Source organism: Dromaius novaehollandiae, chromosome 3 (assembly GCF_036370855.1).
Source record: "Dromaius novaehollandiae isolate bDroNov1 chromosome 3, bDroNov1.hap1, whole genome shotgun sequence".
Lineage (NCBI taxonomy): Eukaryota > Metazoa > Chordata > Aves > Casuariiformes > Dromaiidae > Dromaius > Dromaius novaehollandiae.
The window spans coordinates 18,353,217-18,361,113 of NC_088100.1; the positions used below are offsets into that span (position 1 = coordinate 18,353,217).

The 7,897-nt window shown below is 42.4% G+C and overlaps 1 long non-coding RNA gene across 1 annotated transcript; it reads right to left on the reverse strand.

Moving 5' to 3' along the window:
* Positions 1-947: 947 nt before the first annotated feature.
* LOC135327815 (uncharacterized) lies at positions 948-6,753 on the reverse strand. The gene is made up of 2 exons (XR_010388200.1): positions 6,655-6,753; positions 948-5,919 (listed from the first exon to the last, which is right to left on the reverse strand). It is a non-coding gene; the product is annotated as an uncharacterized LOC135327815 (long non-coding RNA).
* Between the last annotated feature and the right edge of the window lie 1,144 nt (positions 6,754-7,897).

Consider the following 7,897-nt stretch of genomic DNA (forward strand, 5'->3'; position numbering starts at 1 on the left):
CTCAGCACTTATAGGACTCAGCATCCCTTCAGGTGCATCCCTGCAGCCTGGGACTTGCAGAGCTACATCCTCCACCTGAAGCTCTGTCTGAGTCAAAGCCTCCAACATAGCAGAGACAGCTACTCCATCAGCCACTGGATGATATGCCCTGTAGTGTATCACAATCATATCTGAGAATGAGTATGCTGCTCTGAACTCCTTTTTTGCACCCATCTGAACAAGCAGCTGCCTTTGTGAGTTATGCTCTAGGCCTGGCCTCTCCCTAGCACTGGCTAAAAGGATGCTTGACCTGCCCTAATCAGGGCTCAGCTAGAACAAACCAAATCTCTCTGATCAGGGGAAGCCCACAGAGCTCATTAGCAGCTGCTAGACTTGCTAGATCTTCCCAGAAGTTAAGGCCTCCTGTGGCTGTTATTACCTGGCTCTCCTTACCTGTCAGCAGCAGGCACCCTCTAGTTCCTCAGAGGTTTCCCAGGAATCCTCCTGGAATCTCTGACAAAGTTCCCAGCAGATCAAGCAGAGCCTGGAGACTGCTGTGCAAACTGCTGCCTCTGTTGGGCTGCCTCTGTTAGCTGCGCTGTATGTCTGTAAGGCTGTGTCTAGACTTTATCAATACTCAGCAGAGAGATATGGGCCACTCCAGGGCAAATTATTCTCCTTTTCTTAGACAGCCTAGGACAGGACAAATTGCCTTCTAGAGGTGCCTGCCTCAGTCTTTTGACTATATAGGAAATCCAGGTGATGAGCTCATATTTTAAACTTAACTTTTAGTTGACTGAAATGATGGTGAATGAGGCTGAATCTTGTCTCCACCAGGCCAAGCTGAATATAGTTATCTCCAGCTGGAGGCCTGCACATTAATAGTGCTCTCAAGTAGTGCCATAAGAAACACATAGGCCAAAAAGGAACTTTCTAACTTTTAGAAAGAAAGCAGACACACACACATATATGGGCAGACATGTGTTTTAATTGGGTGCAGACATTGTTACATATGTTGCCAAATTTTGCATCATTACATATGATTTGCAGTAAAATAGAAACGCCCGAAACACAGGAATTCACAATACAGGCTTATAACTGAGTTTGAGGTGGATAAGGAAGTGCTCACCAAAGTTCATCATATAAAGTGCCAGATCCACTGTGACTTACTGATTCTAAACACTGTGGAAGTTTAATAAAACAGAGAGTAAATTGGCTTATGCCATTGGAGCTGTGCTTTTGGCTACACGGTTGAGCATTTGTTTTGGAAGCTGGAGACTCTGGTTTTGGTCCCAGAGTTAATTAATTGTACCATGCATTTGCACTGCAGTCCGCTAAGGAAGGTGTAAGACAGTGTCTGGATGTGGATTATTTAAACACTACTGACTCATCCAAAGGGCTTTAGCGGTCAGGTAATGACCAGCTGGAACAGTTAAGTTCTGTAGGTAAAGCCAATTGTTCTGTGTTTGAGAAGGACCTCCAAGTGACTCTGTGCTGCTCAGACAATTTTTGAGTATTTTTTCTTTTGTAATTTGATTTATTTTTTGAATGTTTTAAAAATCTGAGCCTTAATGTCATTATACTGCTGCTCTGCTGTGTCAGCACACTCTGTTTAGTGGCCACAGTCTGCTCATCCTTGCTTTATCTTAATGGGAAATCGTTCTGTTTGAAGCAATGCAAAAGCAAAGTATTATGTGCAAATTATCTTAAAATTAAATGTTTCTGTGTGAAAGAAAGATGACAGCTCTCCCTCCAAATAATAAATCAAGAAAAATAGTTTCAGAATGGGGGGAGAAAAAAGCCCATTGCTCCAAACAATTACCTGCTAGCCAGTCAGATCTGTGGAACTACTGTTGCCTTCTTGCTTCTCCTTTAAGGCCTGACTGACCTCTCCAGGGTGGATAACTCACTCTCCTCCATGCTCTGTACTCAGGGCTCCTGAGACTTCACTCAGCCAAGGGTGCCCCTGCAGGGCCATGGATTCTCCCCTGAGTCAGGTCTTTGCTCTGCCAAGTAGTGGGCAGCAGGACCAGGACTGCGCGGTGGGCCAGCACGTGCACTGAGCTACAGCAATCCTGCTGTGGTCAAGGCTGGTGCAGTGGACCAGCATAAGCAGTCCAGGGGTGTTTGCAAGTAACTGGTAGGGGTGGAGTCAAGGCCCTTGCATCCATTCCCCACTTTCAAAGGGGATTAAGCAGGCCCACGCCTGTTTCTATTCCTATATGGCTGGAGCCATGATCAGGGGCAGCCTTTGGAGTAGTATATGGGCTTTCTTAGTTCCTTACATGTATGCTGACTAATGTGTTGATACTTAAGGACTATTTATCCTCCCTCCTTATAACTTAATTTAGAGGATTCTGTTGAATAGAAGGGCTCTGGAGAGCAAAATGTAAGTGACATCTGTTGGATAAAATGCATAAACTGGAAAACACAAAGCCATGGAACAACCAAGCGCTGAACCCAAAGAGCTGACGGAGACCTCCTTCAGGTGTGTGATTGCCTTAGGCTGCCTGCATAGTCAGGACACCTTTTGGAAGACAAGCAAACTGTCTGGTTCAGCTTCTACTCTGGATCTGAATCCATTCTGTGGGAGCTTGCCTTTCTCCACAGACTGCACAGGGAACTTAATGGTGTTTCACTAACAAATTCAATTTTAAGCTTATGCTTAAACCCAGTGGAAGCAAGTTCAGCAGAAAGCTGAGTAATCTCTTCTGTTCTGTGAAACTGGCAATGAGAAAAGGAGAAAATATCTATATGGAATAAGGAAAAGCTCAGAGACTCTAAAGATTGATAGGAAGGAACAGAAAGAAAAAGGATACAGAAACATGGTATGAGAATGGAATAACATGGGATCTGCAGATGAAGAGAGAAATGTCTTAACATAGAATGTTTAAAAAAGACTCTCAGTTATTGTTTTGATGCTAATTTTCTAAATCTTCATAAACCGGTGGGTTTACTGAACGAGTACCAAACAATATATCTTGCATTTCTTGCTTCTCTTATAAGTTCCAACTTCTACTCACAGCAAGTAGGTAACTGGTACTTTTGTCCTGGCACATCTTTCCTCTAGAATAAATTCCCGTATGTTATAAGATTCATTTTGATTTTATATGCTTTAAAGATATTTTTCTATCAATACTGTTCACAATTTAATTACAATAATTAGCATAGTTTTCCAATATTTTTTTGTGGATTTGATTATATGCCTAAAAATGTTGCAGCTGTGTTTACCTATACGCCTTTTGTCTCAAGCTTCATCTGAAATGAGAATATCATTTTATATATAGCTTTCCACTGGCTTTGTGAACTGTTTTTCATAATACCCCAGTTTAGCTTCATATACATTCATACAAAGGAATGTACTCAGCTCTCTCAAATTTGAGTGGTTCTGGAACAGAAATCAGGAGAGGCAGAAAGTCCCTGTGTAAATTGTGTGACTTTTCAAGAAACAGGAAAATATACATTCTGTTTAAACAACACAGCAATATGTATTACCCAGAGAATGCTGCAGAAAAAAAGACTGGCAGAAAGATACATCTTTGCCTATTCTTATTCAGTAGAGGAGGTAAAATTAGAAAAAGTTGGTGATTAGAAACAGTGAATTTAATAATATATGCAATAATCTAATAATATATGCAATGATTAAATGTTCTTCCATCATCCTTTGTCCAGAGATATTAATTCATCTTCCATGTAGCTGACCTATTTCTGGGAAAGGGGCAAGGTGGAATATAATTAAGCACTGTACAGCTGATGTGGACAAGAGATCTCTCACTCATTATCAGAGCATCAGCTACCATATGTGGTCTGTAGAGCAGCCAAACATTTGTGGTCCAGCAGCTGCTAACGTGAATTTCTGATGGATTAGGCTTAGGAGTCTCTTCATAGATTTCAGTGGGAATTGGAAAGGCCTACAGAGTTTCCAGAGTGGCTGTTGGGATTCCCTTCTTGCATGAACACAATCCAAAGGGCCTATCTGAAAGCAATTGTTTCATGTGGATTGCTCTGTTGCCAGCTCCTGTAGGCAGCTATCAGAGAGATGAGAGCTGCCGTTGGGATGATGAGTTTTAAAAGCTATTCACCAAAGGATTTGAGAATTGCTTGATATTAAAAGATAAGGCTGGAAAGCAAAGAGCAAAAGAGGAAGAAGAATATGAAATCTGGAGGAGGAAGGAAGAATGGACAAAGTTATTAAAAGAGGCGAATATTAAAACCTAGATGTAGACCAGGACCTAGAGGAAGCTTCCAAATTTGTTGCCACAATTTTTCACTGAAGACAATTTGCCAGAACCTGATGTTCCGAGCATGCCCTACCCTAAATCTCCAGTTATTACAGAAATGTACTGCTATAACCAGACTTCAGGATAAACTGAGGGATGGAGGTAAAGTTCTTAAATGGCTTTCCTTGTAGCCTATACAAGACAGTCAAAGTTTTTTACTGAAAATTCAGCATGCCATGGATGAGAATCACCTTCCTCTATACTGTGGCACTGGAATCTGTGAGTCTTCTTTCATAAATATGCCCAGCAAGTATTTTTAATGAGACTACTTTGTTATGTATTTGTGTACCTTCAACAATACTCTCTAGGCAAATGCTCACAGGGTTATGTAATATTACCAGCCTGAAAGACCTCAGTTTACCAAAGGTAAATTTAATTTAACCTAATTTAACCAAAGGTTAAAATATCTTAGATGTTGTTTCTTTTTCCTTTATTTTTCGGTTTCTGTTCATGTTGTGTATTTCAACCTATTTGCTACAACTATGAGGATAAGAAAGCTGCTGTTTTTAATACTGTAAATTGAGATTTCCACTTAAGTAATGTTCCTTCAGGAATTACTTTTTCAAGAAAAATGCCAAATATTTCTGTACTCATAGTTAATTCATGAATTCCTTGCACAACACCCTCCTGACTTTTGAAGACATCTCAAATTGCTGCATACATTTTGTGGACAGCCTCTTATTAACTGATCATTTCCTGTGACAACTGCTTCCTTTTTTTTGGTTACATAAGACAGGTTTCTCTCTACAACTCATACCTTAAATACTGACTTGGAAGAGTTTAGTTTCCCAAGAAAAAAGTGAATTAAATGCTTCCTTCAGCTATTTTAGGTGAAGCTGATTTTAACACTGGAAACAATAAAGTTACTTCACTCAGTAATGCAATCAGAGCAGCCATAATATTATAAGATATTTCAATACCGTATATTGTGGCATATCTGATCATTAAATACAGTCTGAGTTAATTAATATTGTGCTGTAAATCTGAATGACCATTTAATTTGCAGGATGTTTTTGAAATTTGGCTTTGATTCTGGAACACAAATATTTATTTTACTACATAGAACTTTAGGTAGCAGTAAAAATGGGAAGGAAACCGTTCCGATATCTTATGTCTGCATAGCGTAGCCACTGAATGGGGTCAGGTTAACTCACACCATTGCACTCTTCTGATGTATTATGAGTTGGGCCAGAAGCATTGCTTTTCCAGGAAGTAAACCCTTCTGTTTAAGCTGTGGATTTTCCTCCTCTGGGAGATACTTATTTGCCCGTTGATTTCTCTGGAAATGATGTGAGCTTTTGGCTCTGATTGCAGAAGGCACTACATTGTGTGTAAGCCTCAGCTGAGAACTGACAAGTGCTGTAAGATGCTAAAGAAATGGTTGTAATGATAAAAATCATCAACAGTTTGAGGTTCCTCCATTCCTGAGCTCTGACCTGCACCTTTGAAGGTTGAAATTGTAGGTTTTGTGGGTTTTTTTTCAGAGTACTCTGGTAGGGAACGCAGAATCGCAGACGATGTTCAAACAAACTTGGCTGTCGAGAGAAACAAGTTCCAGTCTTGGCATCTCTTTATGAGATATTTCAGATGTCCGAGTGATCCTGAAAATTGATGATTTCCCCCAAAGGATGGCCTTTGTATGGTTCGTTCTTTAAGTTAGCTGGAGAAAATAATAATAGAGGTTATAATCAAGAAGATAGGTGTAAGAAGAGTGAATTTCCTTGCTGGAGCTGTGCAGCAGAAAGGAGACAGCAAGCGTGTGAGCAAGTGACCCAGGAGCAGCATGAGGGTGACAGTGAGGGACAGGAGAAGCTTGTGGGGAAGCAGCAGATTCCGTCGCAGCCTGGGTAAAGGCGGGTGGAAAAAGAGGGGAGGAAGAGGGAGGTCATTCCCAACGCGGTGATGGGAGAAGAAGGGAAAACGTCAAGGGGAAAGGGACGGGGATGGGGACGGAGGGGAGGGCGGGTGGCAGGCAGCCTCCCTTCCTGTCTCCCTCCCTCCCTCCCTCCGTCCCTCTCCAGGCAGGCTTGGCAGGCTGCAGCGGCGCGGGGCCAGCGCGGGGGAGCGCCGGGCAGCCTGCCTGCAGTGCCAGCTGGCGGCACCCCCTGCCAGCCGCGGGGCACTGGGACTGGTGGGCAGCGCTGCCCAGCTGCCACCCCGGCATCGCCGCCCTCGAGGAGCGCCCAAAGCCGCCGCGCTGCCGCTGGGCTGCGAAGCCCCTCGGCGCCGAAATGGGGATTCGCTGCGCCGGTCGGCAGGCGGATGCTGAGACCGATTATTTGGGGTCACCTCTTTCTTTTCGTCAGTCCAAAGTCTTACACCGAAAAGCAAAGACGAAAGGAAAGAGGTAACCCCAAATAATGCTTCCCCGCTTTTAAACAGGCTCAGTACTCACCAAGAGACAAAAAAACGTCTGGAGTTTTCAATCAAGCACTCTCGTAGCTGATAGCTCCAAAACCTAAATATTCCGAATAGAACTGCTTAAGGCTTTCCCTTCATGTTGGGACCCAAGCCAACAGTTTTTCTTTTTTTTTTGTCTTGGCTGCTTTATGTGAGGCACCTCAGTAAAAGCGAAATCACCTAAATGCTTTGCTGTAGAGAAAGGCTGTTAATTTTAAGCAGCTGAAATTGAAAAAGTTGACCTTGCAACTTCCTTTTAAAAGGAAGATGTTCCACTCTGTGTATTTGAATTCATTCACTGCTCATGAGAGATAGTTGCACTAGCCTTGCAAAAGAGTGGCTCCGAAAGCTTCTTAAGAGTGGCTATATAATATAAAGCCAAAAATAAATTGCCAATATCACATATTGACAATCTTTAAATGATTTTAAGTATTAAATATACTAAGCACTCAGGTAAAAGCTGCTTTTCTCACTGCCGGTCTTGTGAACTCTCTCTGGGATCAAGGAGGTTGGGTGGCTTCTTTCCTTCATCTGGATCAAAGCTATGGAAAGCTAGATTGTGTCTTCAGTGGCACTGGTTCAGACTCAGTGTTTTCAGTAGATTTGCCTGGGCAGGGCTGAGTGGCTCCTACTTCAAAGTCATAGTTGTTACACCAGAAGAATAAAACCTCAGTTGGATCAGAAGTGCTAACGTGAATGAAAAGCCCTGGAAGCTTTATAGTTACCAACAAAATGAGCAAAGAAATTCTGAAAATACACAGCAGAAAAACTGTTAAGTGAAAAGCTGCCATTTTATGTGCTGTCTGTTGCAATTTAAAACAATTGTACAGCTTGAAACAGAATTTCTCACTTCTTGGACCAAGAAGCTGCTGTCAACTCTCAACGTTTCCTGTGAACCAGGAGGCACTCTTGTCAACCATAAGGCATTCCTGTGCACCACCATTCACCCTATTTGTCTACATTTTTACTGAACACAAAGACAACCTGATATAGCTGATTATTGTGCTTCAATAGGCTTCCGCTGACCATTACCACAACCTCATGGCCTGGCAGTGGTACACAGAGCACAGCTTGGAAGCCACAGGGTCAGCAATGAACCCAATAATAAAACTTTTCTCTCTCTTTCACTCTCATTAGCCTCCTGTTTGATGGAGGAAGAAGGAGAGGAAGTAAAAAATCTTGTGGAGTTTCTGGAACAAGCATCTATACCTAGGTGGTTGTTCTGACAGGCTGCCAGA